Source organism: Rhincodon typus, chromosome 12 (genome assembly GCF_021869965.1).
Source record: "Rhincodon typus isolate 14 chromosome 12, sRhiTyp1.1, whole genome shotgun sequence".
NCBI lineage: Eukaryota > Metazoa > Chordata > Chondrichthyes > Orectolobiformes > Rhincodontidae > Rhincodon > Rhincodon typus.
Window position 1 is genome coordinate 23401342 of NC_063343.1, and position 18595 is coordinate 23419936.

General features: G+C 39.8%; 1 protein-coding gene across 5 annotated transcripts in view; it reads left to right on the plus strand.

The window, feature by feature from the left end:
- LOC109915332 (uncharacterized protein KIAA0232-like) overlaps nucleotides 1-18595 on the plus strand; it is a 65093-nt gene that overhangs the window by 25303 nt on the left and 21195 nt on the right. For all 5 annotated transcript variants that reach the window (XM_048603722.1, XM_048603724.1, XM_020514943.2 and 2 more), the window contains one exon: nucleotides 11734-11815. The gene's annotated coding sequence lies outside the window, so the exon portion shown is untranslated. The remainder of the gene's footprint in view (nucleotides 1-11733; nucleotides 11816-18595) is intronic.

Sequence of the window (18595 nt, forward strand, 5' to 3'; positions counted from 1 at the left end):
GTTTCAGATCTATTCAGAGGTATTTTTTCTGGAATTCTCTGTCTTCTAAAGTTCAGCATTCATAACAGCACTTAAAATTAACACATTCAATGGGGATTAAAAAGAGGTGGTTGAAAACTTAAAATTTAGTTCAGTGCTTTTAACTAATTAATGTCTGTTTTCTAAATTGTGCATGCAGGTAATCCAGTATGAATGTCTCCTAACAAATGTCTGAATCTAATGTGCTATATTTTGATTGTGTGGATTTTAGATTGACAGACTTTGTCACATTATTTGTTGGGTTGAAGAAAATCTAGCAATTCACATTTGGATATCTGCTGCATGTAATGCGATGCATTTTCCACCCTTGGTTTGAATCTGCCTTATAATGTAAACACTTAAGGTAGGGCACCCACAGCCTAAAACTTACAGGACTCTTTTCATTGTTACTTTATTTTCCAAATCAATTATTAAGCACCCAGTCAACGTACCCAACCAGAGAATGAACATAAATCATATTGGCGTTTGCAGAAAATGTTCTGATGTTCTCTTGAGACATTTAGTTTAAATGTTAGTGGGCAAGAGGTGGGCAGCTGCAAAAATTTTGCTTTAAGAGAATGTTTCGGTCAGATTCATCACTTTCAGAAATTTGCTGGTAATAAAATTGCCACAGTGTAATTTTTTGCCAAAAGGTCACTCTTGTATCGGATAAGCTTTTCACTGTCAAAAACATTTGCAGAGCACAAAAGCGTAATGCTCACTAAGATTACAATGCAGTGTAAATAAATGTGTAGCATCTCATTATGCTTGCTGATTTATACACAAGATTTTCTGTAGAATCTTTCTCTCACTCCAGATGAGCAATGCCAAAGGAAATAACTGAATACATTATGATTAGTTAATGGAGACTTAATTCAGTTTACATTAATGTTGCTGTAGAATTAGAAGGCCATAAGCAGAAGTAGGCCATTCAGCCCTTCAAGTCTGCTCTGCCGTGCAGTGAGATCATGGCTGAGCTGGTAATCCACAACCCCACTTTCCTGCCTTTTCCTCATAACCCTTGATACATTTACTGATTAAAAATCATTGAATATACTTAATGACCCAACCTCAACAGCTCTCTGTGGTAAAGAATTGGACAAATCCACTTCCCTGTAAAAGAAGAAAAATCCTTGTCATCTCTGTCTTGAATGGATGACCCCTTATTCTGAGAATGTGCCCATGAACTCTGCTTCCCCTTGTGGAAATCTTTCCGTATCTACCTTGTCAAGTCCTCTAAGAATATATGTTTCCAGAAGGTCGTCTTTCATTCTTTGAGTGCACACCCAACCTATTCAGCCTGTCTTCAGAAGACAGTCCCTCCATACCAAGGATCAACTGGTTAAACCTCTGGATTGCCTCCAATGCCAATGTATCTTCCCTTCGATAAGGGGATTAAGACTGTTCACAGCACTGCAGGTGTGGCCTTTGACAGTATTATTACTTTAGACACGATGAATTATTATGTAAGTTTGCAGGGAGTGACCTTGAACTGCTTCCTGTGCTGTGTGTGTTGAGAGTTACGTGCACGAGCTTGCCTCTACTAGTGATTCTGTTTGATGGACAAGTGCTTGTGTAATTGTTTTTGTTTTAGTTTGTTATTTATTCATTTTGTGGGATGTGGGCATTGCTGGCTAGCCAGCATTTATTGCCTGTCCCTAGTTGACCTTGAGATGATGGTGGTGAGCTGCCTTCTTGAACCACTGCAGTCTACCTGCTGTGGGTTGACCCATCATGCCATTAGGGAGGGAATTCCAGGATTTGGACCCAGCGACAGTGAAGGAATGGCGATATGTTTCCAAGTCAGGATGGTGAGTGGCTTAGAGGGGAACTTGGAGGTGGTGGTGTTCCCATATATCTGCTGCCCTTGTCCTTCTAGATGGAAGTGGTCGTAGGTTTGGAAGGTGTTGTCTGAGGATCTTTGGTGAATTTCTGCATTGCATCTTGTTGCTGGTACACAGTGAGCATCAGTGGTGGTGGGAGTGGATTCAGTGCCAATCAAGCAGGCTTTGCCCTGGAAGGTGTCAAGCTTCTTGAGTGTTGTTGGGGCTGCACAAATCAGGCAAGTGAGGGGTATTCCATCACACTCCTTACTTGTATCTTGTAGATGGTGGACAGGCTTTCAGGAGTCAGGAGGTCAGTTACTCGCCACAACATGCCTAGCCTCTGACCTGCTCCTGTAGCCACCACATTTATGTGGTGAGTCCAGTTGAGTTTCTGATCAATGATAACTCCCAGGATGTTGATAGTGGGGGATTCAGTGAATTGTAACACCATTGAATGTCAAAGGGGAGTGGTTAGATTATCTCTTATTGGTGATGGTCATAGCATGGCATTTGAGTGTCATACAAATGTTACTTGCCACTTGTAACCCACAGCCTGGATATTGTCTAGATCTTGTTACATTTGGACATGGACTGCTTCAGTATCTGAGAAGTCACGAATGGTGCTGAATATTGTGCAATTATCGGTGAACATTCCCATTTCTGACCTTATGATGGAGGGAAGGTCACTGATGAAGCAGCTAAAGATGGTTGGACCTAAGGCAGTACCCTAAGGAACTCCTGGAACTGAGATGATTGACCTGCAACAACCATGACCATTTTCCTGTGTCAGCTATGACTGTGACCACCGGAGAGTTTGCCCCTGATACCCGTTGATTCCAGTTTTGCTAGGGCTTCTTGATGTCACACTCCGTCAAATGCAGCTTTGATGTCAAGGGCTGTCGCTCTCATCTCACCTCTGGAATTCAGCTCTTTTGTCCATGTTTGAACCAAGGCTGCAATGAGATCAGGAGCTGAGTGGCCCTGGCGGAACCCAAATTGGGCATCACTGAGCAGGTTATTGCTGAGCAGGTGCTGCTTGATAGCACTGTTAATGACACCTTCCATCACTTTACTGATGATCAACAGTAGACTAATGGGGCAGTAATTGGTCAGTTTGGAATTATCCTGCTTTTTATGTACAGGACACACCCGGGCAATTTTCCGCATTGTCAAGTAGATGCCAGTGTTGTAACTGTTCTGGAACAGATTGGCAAGGGAAGTGGCAAGTTCTGGAGCACAAAGCTTCAGTACTATTGCCAGAATATTGTCAGGGTCCGTAGGCTTTGCAGTATCCAGTGTCTCCAACCGTTCCTTGACACCCCATGGACCGAATCAAATTGGCTGAAGACTGGTATCTGTAATGTTGGGAACAACTGAAGGAGGCTGAAATGGATCATCCACTTGGCACTTCTGGCTGAAGATTGCTGTGAAAGCTTTAGCCTTATCTTTCGCATTGATGTGCTGGGCTCTCCCATCATTGAGGATGGGGATATTTGTGAAGCCACCTCCTCCTCCAGTGAGTTGTTTAATCGTCCACCACCATTCATGACTGGATGCGGCAGGACTGCAGAGCTTAGATCGGACCCGTTGGTTGCGGGATCGCTTAGCTCTATCACTTGCTGCTTTTGCTGTTTGGCATGCAAGTAATCCTGTTTGGTGGCTTCACCAGGTTGACACCTCATCTTTAGGTATGCCCAGTACTGCTCCTGGCATGCCCTCCTGCACTCTCCATTGAACCAGGGTTGGTTCCCTGGCTTGATGATAATGGTTGAGTGGGGGATATGCCAGTCCTTGAGGTTGCAGATTGTGCTGGAGTACAGTTCTGCTGCTGGTTAATGGCCCACAGCACCTCATGGATGCCCAGTATTGAGTTGCTAAATCTGTTCGAAGTTTGTGCCATTTAGCATAGTGATAGTACCACACAACACGATGGACATTATTTTCAGTGTGAAGGCGGGCCTTTGTCTCCACAAGGACTGTGCAGTGGTCGCTGTTACTGATACGGTCATGGAAAGATGCATGTGCAGCTGGCAGATTGGTAAGGATGAGGTCAAGCATGTTTTGCCCACTTGTTGGTTCCCTCAGCACCTGCCGCAGACTTGGTTGTTTAGGACCCAACCAGCTCGATAAGTAGTACTGCTGCCGAGTTACTTTTGGTGGTGGACATTGAAATCACCCACCTACAGTACATTTTGTGCCCTTGCCATCTTTAGTGCTTCCTCAAAGTGTTGTTCAACATGGAGGAGTGCTGATTGATCAGCTGAGGGAAGATGGTACATGGTAATTAGCAGAAGGTTTCCTTGCCCATGTTTAACCTGAAGCCATGAGACTTCATGGGGTCTGGAGTCAATGTTGAGGACTCCCAGAGCAACACACTCCTGACCTCCACCACGTCTGCTAGGTCTGTCCTGGCAAGACAGGACATATCCAGGGGTGGTGATGGTAGTGGTCTGGGACATAGTCATACTCACGGAATCATACCTTACAGACAATGCCAGCCTGTTGCTTGACTAGTCTGTGAGACAGCTCTCCCAATTTTGGCACTAGCCTCCAAGTGTTAGTGAGCCGGACTTTGCAGGGTTGACAGGACTGTTTCTGCCATTGCCTTTTCTGGTGTCTCGGTCAATGCCAGGTGATCCTTCCAGTTGCATTTCTTTGAGACTTTGTAGCTATTGGTACAACTGAACGGCCTATTCTGCCATTTCAGAGGGCAATTGAGAGTGAGTCACACGCAGGCCAGACCAGGTGAGGGTGGCAGATTTCCTCCCAGAAGGACATTCGTGAACCAAATTGGTTTTTCTGACAATCAGCGATGATTTTGTGGTCATCAGTAGATTCTCAATTCCAGGTTTTTTTTTAATTGAATTCAAATTCTACCATCTCCTGTGGTGATTATTGTGATGTCAAATTTCAGATACAAGTTGACCAGTTTCTCTTAATACCAAAGATAATTTCCTTGTTGGTGTTATGATCTGCTTAGTGACTTTTAACATTGAAAAAGAGAATCAAATGCCTAATTTTAACCAATGAAACTATGCCACAAGATTTTGCTTACTTTTGACAAAATAATCTGTATTGTATAAAAAAGATTTATTAACATGGATTATCACTTTATATGCTATACACTCAAGTTTACCAACACCTTCAGATCAGTTTGCAGGTATAGCAAGTAGTTAGGAAAGCTATTAAAATGTTGGCATTTATCACAAGGAGAATTGATTAAAAAGTATGAAGCTCACCTGGAGTACTGTGTATCGTATTGGTCACTTTAAGGAAGATATAAATACATCAGAACCTGTTCAAAGATGATTACCAAACTAATGTGGAATGAGTGAGTTATTTTATAAGGAAAGATTTAGCAGGCTAGGCTTCTATCAATGAGATTTTATAGAGTAAGAGATGATTTAATTGAAATGTAAGATCAAGAAGGTTTTGGCAGCGTCGATGTCATGAGGATGTTTCTTAAGAGAGAATCTAGATCTTGAGGACACTTTTTTTAAGTCAGGAGTCACCCATTTAAAACACAAGACTAATCTTTTTTTCCTCTTGAGGGTCATGAGGCTTTGCTTCCAACAAATTTGCCGGAAGATAATTCCAGAGTCCTTGAATATTTTAAAGGCAGAGGTAGGTGGATTCTCGTTAAGCACGGAGGTGAAAAGTTGTAGGTTAACAGTGAACTTATTGAATGGCAGCTGTTTTAAGAGGCTGAATGGCCTGCTGTTGTTAGTATATTCCCACTAATTCCCTTACAAGACATAAGGTCTTCGAGTGAATCCTGTAGAACTAGATAACTTGAAGTATGCCGTGTCCTCTGGAATATTTTCCCCAATTTCAGATATTCTTCATAAAACTTTCATTTCCCTTGTCTTGAATGTGGAGGCCTCAGACTCTTGCTCTGATTACTTTTAAAGTACTTCCAAGTGGCTCTGATTACTTTTATTTACACTGAGATATCTTGAAGTCTACTCCTGATTCTCCCAGTAGCTTCAGACTAAGCAATCTTACAATCTTCTAGTTTCTGTTCTTCGTAAACTTCAAATTAAGATTAAGCCACTCCTTTCCATGAAATCAATGATGAACCTAGTGTTTTACTGTACTTACTTGCATGCAGGCCTGACTGTCACTTAATTTTGTGATTTAATATTGGAGACTTACATGCAGAAATGGCAGATGCAGTTTAATCCATCAAATGTGATGTGATACATTTTGGAAAGTCTAATGCAGGAGGGAAGTATGCAGTAAATGCCCGAGCACTCTGTAGCATCAATATTATAAATGGGTCTAAACATATTGGTCCAGAGTTTCCTGAAATTCCCTTGAAACACAAGTGGATAATGTGGTTAAGAAGGCATATGGCATGCTTGCCTTCATTGGTCAGGTTATAGGGTATAAAAATTGGCAAGTTATGTTGCAGCTGTATAGAAATTTAGTTAGGCCGTATTTGCAATATTGTGTACAGTTCTGGTCACCACACTACAAGAAGGATGAGGAGGCCTTGGGGAGGGGTACAGAAATAGTTTACCAGGAAGTGGCCTGATTTGGAAGATATTAGCTATGAGGAGAGATTGGGCAAATATGGTCTGTTTTCACTTGACATCGAAGGATGACTGGTGACCTGATAGAAGTTTACAAAATTGATGGAATGGATAGTCATTTTCCAATGGTAGAAATATCACTTATTAGGGGACATTGGTTTAATGTAAAAGGGGGCAATTTTAAACAAGATATGAGAGGCAGGTATTTTACAAAGAGGATGGTAGGTGCCTGGAATGCACTGCCAAGGAGGTGGTGGAGATGGATACAGTAGCAACATTTAAGAGCCATCTTAGCAGATATATGAATAAACAGGAAATGGAGGGGAACAGACCGCATAGAGGCAAAAGGTTTTGATTTAGAAAGACATCGCATTCCAGGTGGGCCTGTTCCTGTGCTGTACTCTTCTTTGTTCACTCTGTGAGCTCCATTCCACACAAGAACCAAAATACAGCTAAATATCTCTTCCCAACAAACCCAGATAAATTGGCAATCCTTTCTAAACTCCACCAATCTCCTGGTAGTAGCCTGCTCTGGGATATCCTTAAATTGACCTTATAAGAAAATTATCCCATACTTACAATTTGTACAACTAAGTAAGCCCACTCGCTATTTTGCAAATGCATCTCTTCTATTCTGACTCTATTAGACAAACATGGGTAACCTTGTGAACTGTCATTTCTTTTGATACTCTGGCAGTTGCTAAAGCCCAGCATTTTAATTGTGTTACCTTTACAACAGCGATATTTCTAGAATTAAACATCATCTTTCTAAAATATTAACAGTAACCATGAGCTAGATTTTCACAAGCATTTAAAATCAACAGAGAATTGGCCAGTGACTAGAGTGAATTTAGGTACACTTGTTTTTCCAGTCATTGGATACATTGATATGGATATTGGCCTGGAATTTGAGGGGACACTTGAAGCAAACTTGGTATTAGGCTTCATGAGCTTTGGAGCTGGTCTTTTGTTTGGGAACCAGTGCTACAGCAGCATACTAAAATTTTCTGATTCAGGATATTTCTTGACTCTGTGTTGATAGGTTGAAGAGTTTGCTGTCTGTGAATGGAGATGTACTCCTCTGCTGTTGGCAGGGAAGGTAAAGGTCTAGAGGGCAGATGAAAAGATATAAAACAGAAGGGTCTAAACCATAGCCATGTTTCACCCCATCCTTGATCTCGAAACCACTCAAAGTGGAGCCATCAAACTGAATGGTGCCATGGAAGGATGGTATGAAACTACATACCTTGAGAGGGAAACCATTTTTCTCTAGCTTCCAATTGAGAGTTGTCCTACTCAAAGTGTCAGATGTTTTCATGAAAGTTCACAAAAGCAAGGTAGAGTGAAGTTTGTGGCTCTCGGCACTTCTCTTTAAGCTGACAAAGAAGCCCATATTTACTTTGGATCTACCTACTCAGAAGCTACATTGTTTCTCTAGCATTCTGTTTTTACATCAGATTTCCGGTATCTGGAATATTTTGCCTTTACTTCTCTTGTCTGGTCCATGGGGCCGCCTTAGACTGGCTCAGTAAAGGGCTTCCTGGTGACTTTGAGGATTAGATGCCCCAGTAGCTGTTGCACTTCCCTCAATGATCTTTTGTTTTTGAACGCCCATCATAGTAACTGATGGAATTTAAATTCAATTAATACTTACGGAGTCAAAATCTATTCTAATGGTGACCATGCAGCTATTGTAAAATGTCACTAAAAATCCATCTGGTTCACTAACATACTTCAGGTAAGGATGACTGATTTCCTTCCCTGGTCTGGCTTACTTGTGACTCCAGGTCCACAGCAATGTGGTTAACTGTAAAATGGCAACAGAAATGGCTGAGTAATCCACTCCATTGTATCAAACTGCTCTGAAATGGAAAAGGAATGAAACAAGATGCATTATCCAGCATCAACCTAAGCACCAAAAAAGACAACAGCAAAGCCAGCCTTGTCAAGTCTGCAAAGTTCTCCTTACTTGGCTTGCACCAAAAATTGGGAGCTCTGTCCCATAGACTAGTTGAGCAATAGACTGATAAAGTCATACTCTCAGACTCCTAACTTAACAGCCAATCTCCCAAACACCACTAGTACCCTAAATATGTCTATCAGTGTCAGAACATACCCACCAGAGGTATGTACATTCGGGAGGGCATTGGCCTGGGTGACCTCAATATTAGTACTGAACCCCATTACATCTTATGATATTAAATCAAAGGTGAGCATGGAAACAGCTTCACCAAGAATAGTTAAGTAGGGCTAATGCTGGTGGAATTCTATAGGGCACAGCTGCCTGTTTCTGGGGCAGGTGGTGAGGGACCAAACAAGGGAGGAAGACATCCTTCTCTATCCTCATGCTAACCATTCTACCTACTACAGCTGTCCTTGGCAGTGCAGCTAGGAATGATGACACCATAGCTCCTGTGCAAATAGTAAACAGTTAAAATGAAAGTTATGCTTGCTAAATTTTGCTAAATATCTCCATTATAATTGGTTATTCTTTTTAAATGATTTAAAGCACATTTACAGATTGTTCATGATATTTCAATTACCTTATTCCCATTAAATTTCCCAACATTTATTTCACTTTAATAAAAAGATTAAAATGGGTTTTGATTATTATACTTGTTATTTCATGGCATCTGAGAGTTCTTTTTAACTAAATTTAATGTTTTAATTTTTTTTTTAAATCATCACTTGTATAATGTCCCAAAATACAATGAAAAATGTTGTATAGTGTTGCCACTCTCTGGTGTCATCTTAAAGCGCAGAAAAATAAAACCAAAATATAGCATATATAGGCAGCAAATAAACAAAAAGTGTTCACCTTTACAGTCTTTCTTAAGTGCAGTGCCATGGGCCTGGTGACCAGGCACAAGCTCCCCTTTGCCATGCCACCACTGCTGGAACAGAAGTCGGCACTCTTCTGTGCCATCTCGCCTTCACCGATGCCATCGCCACCAAGTCCTTGCTGGACCACGCCATTGCAGACACTGCTAATATCGCTGTGTACCGCACCAGCCTAAACCCAAGCCCGCCATTGCCATGAGTCCACTTCGGGCCCATCTCACCGATGCAGGCGCTGCCAATGTCATCAGGTCTTGCACTGGGCCTAAACTCTCCTCTGCTGCCCACCTTCATGAGTCTGCACTGGGCGCAAACACTGCTGGGACCACAGAATCGCCTCCATCGCAGCAGCCGTGAGTCGGCGCTAGGACCGCCTTGTCGATTCAGAAGCCGAGAATCCAAACTCTCAGCCACCACGAGTCTGCGCTGGGCCCACTTGAGTCCATGCTGGGCTTACTAACAGCCAATGCTGTCGCCATAACTGAGCTCTTCAACCCAGAGATAAGTGAAATAAGAGATAAAGAAAACCAAAACAAGAAAAGGTTGGGGGGGTTAGAAAAAGAAAAAGTGGACAGAGTGGAAGAGACCCGGACTCCGATTCCAACGCCGTCTTACCTGAAGACAGCTTGATGACATTATTGCAGCTCCACAGGGAATTCCCCTGATACTACACTACAGTCAATTTGCACTTCGAGAATTGATGTTTTCACCACAGCTATCTGGGTGAATGGGTGATCTCAACCATAGAAACAAAGAAATCTGAACTGTTAACACTTGTAGTTAATGTGTCAAAGTTGGGAGTTGGGTTTGAGTGGGCTTTTAGTTGTGAAGAAAACAACAATGGGGTGCCTCTGCCCTCTAGGATGATTTTAGAATACGGTGAAGATTTGGCTGAGTGAAAGGCATGATGATGCTTATATGGTCAAGCAGAGATTAGGAGTAAAAGACAGGGTGGGTATGAAGTGTTTTTCTGAAGAGGAGGTAGCTTGAATAACTTGGATGGTATTTGGTCAGATACAAGAACTGCAGATTTTCAACACAAAGCAGGCATCTCTCAAACAAGTTAGATCAATGGTGCCACAAATTTGCCAGCATGTCTAGACGCGAGCAACGCCAAGAAATGAACTGACATCATAAAAACAAAAGAACGTGGATTTGGATACGATGAGCACCAAAAGGAGCATGCAAAAGCAGAATTCTTTGCAATGCCTATGTTAGGGGCAAGCAATAAATGTTATACAACTGAGTAATGACTACATTTTTCTTTGCTATACTTGTTCCACAGAACAATATGTTGCTGTGACACATCAGTTAAGTTACAGTGAAAGTCTAATTCACTTCTGTGTTACTTTATCTATAAGAACACCATTTTAAATGCCTCGTGACAAATGCAGAAATGTATACCCTTGTATTTGGCACAAACACTGGGAGTTATTTTTGGCATGCTCATTTGACATTTAATCACTACACTGTCAACTGACTGCTGTGCTTGATTTTTTTTAAAACTAGAAATTGTGTCACGCTTGTGACACCCAGACTTCATCAGTTTAAACATGGTAGGTAGTTTCCAAGTCAACAATTGTTACTTCTGGCAATAACTTCAAAAATGTTTGTTTTCTATTTGGAAAGTGTATTAGATTTAACTTCATTTTCATTCTCGGTCAAGCTGTTCTGTGTAATTTTTATCTGCTTGAAAATAAGCTAAATTAGACTAATTGGGAAAGATTGAGTCTTTTACACATACAATGGTGTTTGGCATCCTAGTGACAAAATATATGGCATGTGGAGACATCCAAGATCAAGTTGTTTATTTCAGTTGTTGAAATTAATAGTATGATTATATTTAGCTCCCAGTTAGTTGGTGCTTCCAATTTTCAGACACCAAAGCGATTAGTTATTCAACATGCGTATGGTACATAATCTAAATTAAGTTAACCATGGTAAACAACTGGAGCTGCTTCTTAGAAATTGCACACTTGGCATCTTCAGTTTTTGTTGAATCTCTGTGGCATAAATGCACCTTCCTGAATTGTTTGTAGTTACTTCAAAAGTATTAGATGCAAAAGTTTACAAATTTTAATGTTTTTTAAAGTGACAGTTTTTTTCTTCTGTCTTGCATTTCTTCTAGTCTAATGCACATAATTTTGTGCTGGTGTTCTCCATCTTCACAGGATCAGTCTTTAAAATCTTGTTTGATAAATTGTGCGCCAAATTGAAAGATATCCATTAATGTCTGCCACTTTATCAAAAAGCGATTTAAAATTATCGACACTTATCCAATTGTTCAACTGGACTATTATCTTATAATACCAAGTATTATTTTTAACGTTCATGAAATGTATGTAACTGATTCAGTTTAGCGGTGAAAATTGAGAGTTTGAATTAGGCATTTTAAGAGATTCTGTGCCACTTAGTTACCTGTATTATGTTGAGTACAGCCAGAAAATTCTTAGAACTGGATCGATTATTTTGCTAAAAAAGTAATAATTTACAAACTTCCTCTTTGTATCTTATAGAGGAACAAAAAACAGTTCAATCAAACATTGTCAAGTAAGGTGAAAACAAAGCTTTTTCATTCGCCAAGGGTTTAATAGAGAGGTGAGTTTATTCATACAATGTGATCATTCTTTATTCAATTAATGCACTGTATTCTCTCCTTGCAGCTTAAACTTTTACAGCTTTAAGTTAGCTAAAATTATTTTTTTATTATGGAACTGACAACGTTTTCATGGTTTTAGTTTCACATATTGTTGAAGCAATTATTTTGAGAATTTTTTAAAAAAAATCAAAGCCAAAAGGTATTAGTGTTTGTAGAAGTTTGAAGTTTAACTTTTCAATAGTTTAGTCTTTCATTCCAAATTAAAATATAGCAAAATATTACAGTGCACATTTGTATTTCATTAATCAGATTGGTGTATTGGAATGCTAATACTGTTCACAATTTTGGTTTGGTTTTTGAACAATGTTCGTTCTGACGTTAAAGTTTAGAGTGAAAAACTGACAAAGGCTACAATAACAACTACTTGAATTTACATAACACCTTTATGCAGTAAAACGTTCCAAGCTGCTTCATTGGGGTAATATCAAACAAAATTTGATACCAAGTCCTCTTAAGAGAATATTACAGAAGATGACTAAAGGCTTCATAAAAGCTGTAAGCTTTAAAGAACATTTTAGACTTTGAAATGAAAAACATGTTTTCCAAGTTGCAAATGATGCAAAATCACAATGCTTCATCAATACTGACAAGGAATATTACAGTTGTTATGAACCAGACTAAAACCCCTCCAAATATGTCAAGGAAATATGATCTAGGCTATCTTTTTTCTTAAAGGGAAGTGCTAGGCATTGCATTCCAGATGCAATTCGATTGGTCAGACTACCAGCTTGCAGCAAGCAAAATAAAGAATTGTAATAACTTAACTCTATTGGAAAACTTAACAGAATGTTAGATTATTTAACTACATAAACAACAAATGTTCTAATGTAGTAATATCTCAAACGCACCATTGGCAAAACCAAATTCGGTAAAATAGATTGCCTTGCATGCAATCAGGCAGCGGGAAGAGAACGCAAGCTTTTAGCTGTAGCAGAGAGAGAGAGACATAGCAGCTTTCGTAACCCCAACATCTACTGAAAGCAAGCTTGACCCCGCCCATTCAGGTTGCTTCTATTCCAATTTAAAAAAAATACCCGAGGTCTCACATGCTTTTTACCTCATTGGTTTTGAGCAGACCACTTGTCACGTGTGTCTTAACTCTCTTCATTTTAAAAAAAAGGACAAAATACACCTCCTTAAAGCCATAGTATCGTCACAATATATAAACTTGCAGGATGAGTATATAGTAAGTAACTTCATTTCAACATAGGTGAGTATAAGACATTGCATTTGGTACAAAAAGATCACATATTACTTTGGCAAAGAAGTATGTAAATGGAATCACAAGAAAACAAATCAATAAAAATAGCTCAGTTTAATAAAAACAAAAAAAAATTGAAGCTGAGGGCTAGCATTTACTTTTAGAGAAGTGGATTTAAAAAGTAGAGAGATTATGCTAAACCTGTATGGAATCTTGCTTAGACCACATTTGAAGTACAGGTCACAGTTCTGACAGCCGTGCTATAAGGATATACAGGCATTCAGAAGATAGATTTCATGAGATGTGGGCGTCACTGGCTAGACCAGCATTTTATTGTCCATCCCTAATTGCCCAGAGGGCAGTTAAGAGACAGTTACGTTGCTGAGAGTCTGGAGTCACATGAAAGCCAGATCAGGTGAGGACGGCAGATTCCTTCCTAAAGGTCACTAGTAAATCAGATGGGATTTTCTGACAGTTGGCAACAGCTTTATCATCATCATTAGACTCTTAATTCCAAATTTTTGTTTTATTGAATTCAAATTCCACCATTTGCCATTGTGGGATTCAAACAGGGTCCTCAAAAAATTGCCTGAGTCTCTAGATTAACATACCACTAGGCTACTGCCTCCGCATTCACTCATGAGATATGGACCTTTGCTGGCAAGGCCAGCATTTATTACTCATTCCTAATTACTGTTGAAGATGCTGATGAACCACTGCATGAATCGCTGAAGTCTTTGTACTATTGATAGACCAGCCATGCCATTAAAATAGAGTTCCAGGTTTTTAACCCAGTGCTGAGGAAGAGAGACGTGTTTCCAAGTCAGGTTGGTGTTTGCTCTCGGGGAAAACATCTTGCAGGTGGTGATGTTTTCATGCACCTGCTGCCGTTTCTGTTTTAGTTACTCGAGGTCATGAGATTGGAAACTGCTGTCAGAGTAGCCTTGTTAAATTTCTGCATCACATATACATTGTTACCACTGTGTGTCTGTCGGAACAGGGTGCAGATCAAGTGGAATGCTTATCCGACATGACGTCAAACTTCCTGGAACTGGATTCCTACAGGCGACAAGGAGTATTCCATCACACTCCTGACTTGTGCCTTATAGACAGTGGATGAGCTTTTTTTGGAGGTGAAGGGTCAGCTATTATCCATAGAATTCCGACCCTCTGACCTACCCATGCAGCCAGTCCATTTATACCACTGTTCCGTTTCTGATCAATGGTCAGGTTGTCTTTGGGGATTTAGCAACGGTAATGCCGTTGAGCGTTGTGAGGTGATGGTTAGATTTGCTCTTTGTGGAAATGATCATTGCCTTGACACTTCTGTGATAGGAATCTTAATTGCTGCTTACAAGCCCAAGCCCGTGTGTTGTTGAGGCTCGCTTCTGGATCTGAGGACTTACAAATGGTATTGAACACTGTGCTGTTAACTAATATGCAATTATCACTATATATCTTTGCTTTCGATCTCATGAACAAGGCAAGGTTCTCAATGAAACAGCTGAAGACTGGGCTTAAGACACTCCATTGAGGAACTCTTGCAGCATTGCCTTGGGGCTAAGATGTTTGGTCTCCAAGAACTGTAGTCTTTTTTTCTCAAAAGCTATGATTCCAGCGATTTGAGAGTGTTCCCTGATTGCTACTTATTTGGGTACTGCTTTGATGTCAAGAGTAGTCACTCTCGGCTCACCACTAGAATTTAGGTGTTTTATCTGTTTGGAACAAATTTGGAATATTTTAGGGTTTTGTGTTAATTTTTGGAGCCAACTGCCCCTAAAACGATGTTACCAGAAATGCAAGATAATATCTGTGAGGAAAGGGTGAACATACAGGGAAGCTTTCTGCTGAAAGTAAAATGCTGAGGGTCTAATTATTTTAGGTTTGTAAAATAATTTTAGGTTTGTAAGATTTTGAAAGACCAGATAAAAGGTATTTCTACCTGTAGGAAGAACAACATTTGAGGTCTTGTGAGATACGGTGGTTAGCAAGAACTATGATCAGGACTTTGGGGAAATCTTTTATTGAGTAGTAAGCATGTGGAACTCGTGTCCGTGGGGGTTGGGTCACTGTAAAATTAACTTTAATAGATATGCTTACATGAAGGCTGGCTATGCATGTCCCACATTTGTTGTGAACAGCCTGATGAAGCCTCTCAGCTCACAAGGAGAGGGATTGAGTAGGTGACTAGAAAATTGAATTTGGAGAAGTCACTGAAAACAGGAAGTGACCTTTCTCTCAAAATTTAGCTGAGGAAACTTCTGCTAATCGAGTCCTGAATGTCAGGTGAGCAGTCTTTGAATTTAAAGTCAGTGAAATTTTTAAAGAACTGTCTTAAAGGAAGAAGGAGAGACTGAAGACAGGTTTAGGAAGGAAATTGATGCTTAAGGCTTGTGGCTGAAGACACTTGCAGTAATGGTCGAGCAATTATAAAAGATGAAATAATAAGAATATGGTACAAGTTAAGAACACATTTGAGTAGTTATGATGGATCCTAAACTGTAAGCCTGTGCTTACGTTGCTGTATTGAGACCTTTCCCATTGTTTGTTCTAAAGTTTTATTGTATAATTCTGGAGAGCAGCTCTTCATGACAGAGGGATGGTAACATTCTGTTTGGTATATACCTGTTTGTCTTGTGTCTTGTACTTAAACAATTCTGTTCCGTCTGCTTATCAGAAAAGTAAATTTCTCAGGCAATTCACACAAAGTCAGCCCTTTCAGGGATTCTGCATCGTCCTGACATGCAGTTTCAGGCTACATTGCTACTGTGACTCTGTAGCTGTCAGAATATCTAAGCTCCTACTTTGAGAGCTTAGTGATTTTTGAGGCGAGAGCAGAATTCCATAGAAAGCCAAGAAACAATAGTTGTAAAGGTTTGGTAAAGTATCACATCAAATAGATTCAGGTAGTTTAAACAGCAGATTGTGAATACATTGTGAACTTCATCAAAATCACTTGAATTGGTTTTGCCATGTCACTGATCTGTAGAATGAGAACATTCCCTCATTCTCTGGTGCAGAAAACATGTGCCATATTTATTCAATTCTCTGCATTTTCTTCTTCTACTCCCCTAACTCAATGAAATTGCTGGCTGTGACATTTGCATCAAATCGCTATAAGCAGCATAATATTTACACTCCCTTCCATGTGACAATACTATGGCTTTAAGAGGTGTATTTTGTCCTTTTTTTTGAGGTTCTGAGCCATTGATACTGAGCTGTGTCCTCCAAGCTAATCAAGTTAACAACTTGTGAGGGGTTGGCTTTTTCTTAAAAAGTTGGAACAGTATAAGAAGCAGAATGGGTGGAGTCACGCTCCTGCAGAACGGAGGTTTTAGTTGAGCTTTCAGAAATTGCTGGGGTCTTAAAGTTGGATGCGGAAGCTGTTATTCCGTCTCTGTTGCAGCTAAAATCTGGGGTTCTCTTCTTGCTGCCCAAATTGCATGTGAGACAATCTATTTTACTAAATTTGCCTTTGCCAAGGGTGTGTTTATGGGATGTTGCTATATTGGAACAGTTGCTGTTTAGTAGTTAAATCTATTATTCTGTTAGGTTTTCCAATAGAGATAAAGTTAGACTAGTTCTTCTGTCATTTTTGTACTTTAACTATAGGTTAAGAATAAAGTGTGTTTTGATTAAGGCTGAGTAGTGTGACCAGTTGAATTACATCTGAAACACCGTACCTTATACTTAGCCTAGACTCTAACTTTTATTTAAAGGTTATCTCCTTAATATGTTGAGAGGAGTTTGGTCTGGTCCATAACACGTTAAAGACCTGTTGCCCTCTTCACCACAGATTTCTTTCTTTGTTTTGCTGCTTGAAAGTTGGCCAAATGAAAATATAAGCAGGGCCTGATGAAAATTTTCCTTCCACTGTTCTAAGAATAGAAAAAAAACATTTTTTAGAATGGAGAAATATTACAGAACTCAGATGTACAAAGAGAATTGGATGTCCTGATACATGAATGACCGAAAGTTATGCAGAAACAGGAAGGGATTCCAAAAGCAAATGGAATGTTGTTATTTATTGCAAGGGTATGAAATTTTGATTTAACTTATGATCACGTACCAAGATACAGTGAAAAGTATTATTTTGTGTGCTATCCAGACAAATCACACCTTACATAAGTACATCTGGGTAATAAAACAGAATGAAAATAATGATGTTTTGTCAACTGATTCCTGGAGTAAGAGTTTTCTTTGGAGGAACAGCACTGCTTTTATATGTTGAGTTTACAAGATTGAGAGTTGATCTTGTTGAAACATCCAGAGCGGACTTGATGGAGGAAATTCTGAAAGCTTGTTTCCCCGGTTGGATAGCCGAGAACCAGGGAAGATGGAAGGAGGAGAATTTATTTTCAGATGGCTGTGAATGAACAATTTATTTTCAGGTGGCTGTGAATCAACAATTTCTACAGATGCATTGGCTTTGAATGAAATGGTCTGATAGCATATAACTGTTCCAATTCTTATATGGAGCATGAGAAAGGGCATACTAACTGGAGAGTCCTAAGAGAACAAAATCAGGCCAGGAACAAAAATCTTAGTGTTTTCAAATTTGTTGGTAGCCTTTGGTTTTTGATCTGTCCAGACTTTCCTTTAATAGGCACGTTTCGTACTTTCTTGGTACTAAACAAGCTTTTTTGAAAAGGTTACATGTTATTGATGCATTTTAACGATATTTTATAAACAAACTGATGGTACATTTCAACTTTGGTGTTTAGCGTAGCTTTATATTTACATTAATCAATGCAACAGTGATTCAAAACAATTCTTTGTGGTCTTTCTGACGTAGATTGCATTGACCTGTTAAAGTGGAACAAATAGCCATTCTTTGTGATATACTCTGAGCAATGACCATTAATGAGCTTTTTGATTGTGTTTAATTCTGTTCTTATCTGACATTCAAGTGCACAATTTTCGTTGTAGTTACTAAACAGCTAGTGGGAACAGTAGATGCTTTTGCATTTTCCACATTTCTGGCTATAGAACATTGAACAAGTTATAGTACCTTCCTGTTCTGCAAAATACCCCTAAGTCAGAGGTTGATTCCGTAAACATATTGGGAATCAAAATGTAGAAAACATTGAAAATAGAGCAGAGGTAGGCCTTTTAGTTCATCAAACCAACTCCGCCATTCAAAATGATCATAGCCAATCCTGTCACTTAGCACCTTACTCCTGCTCTCTTCCTATGCCCCCTTGACACATTTAGCCTCGAAACTACTTATTTTTCCTTAAATATATTCGGTGACTTGGTTTCCATAGCCTTCTGTGATAGAGAATTCGACATGTTTGCAACCTTCTGCGTGAAGATATTTCTCGTCTCAGTCCAGAATGACCTGCGGCTTATCCTTGGACCGTGACCATTCGTTCTGGACCCTATACTGGGGAAGCATCATCCTTGTACCTAGTCTGTTTAGTCCTGTTAGAATTGTATATGTTTCAATGAGATCACCCCCTCATTCTTCTAAATGTCAATGAATACTGGTCTAATCAACCTAATCTCTCCTCATAAG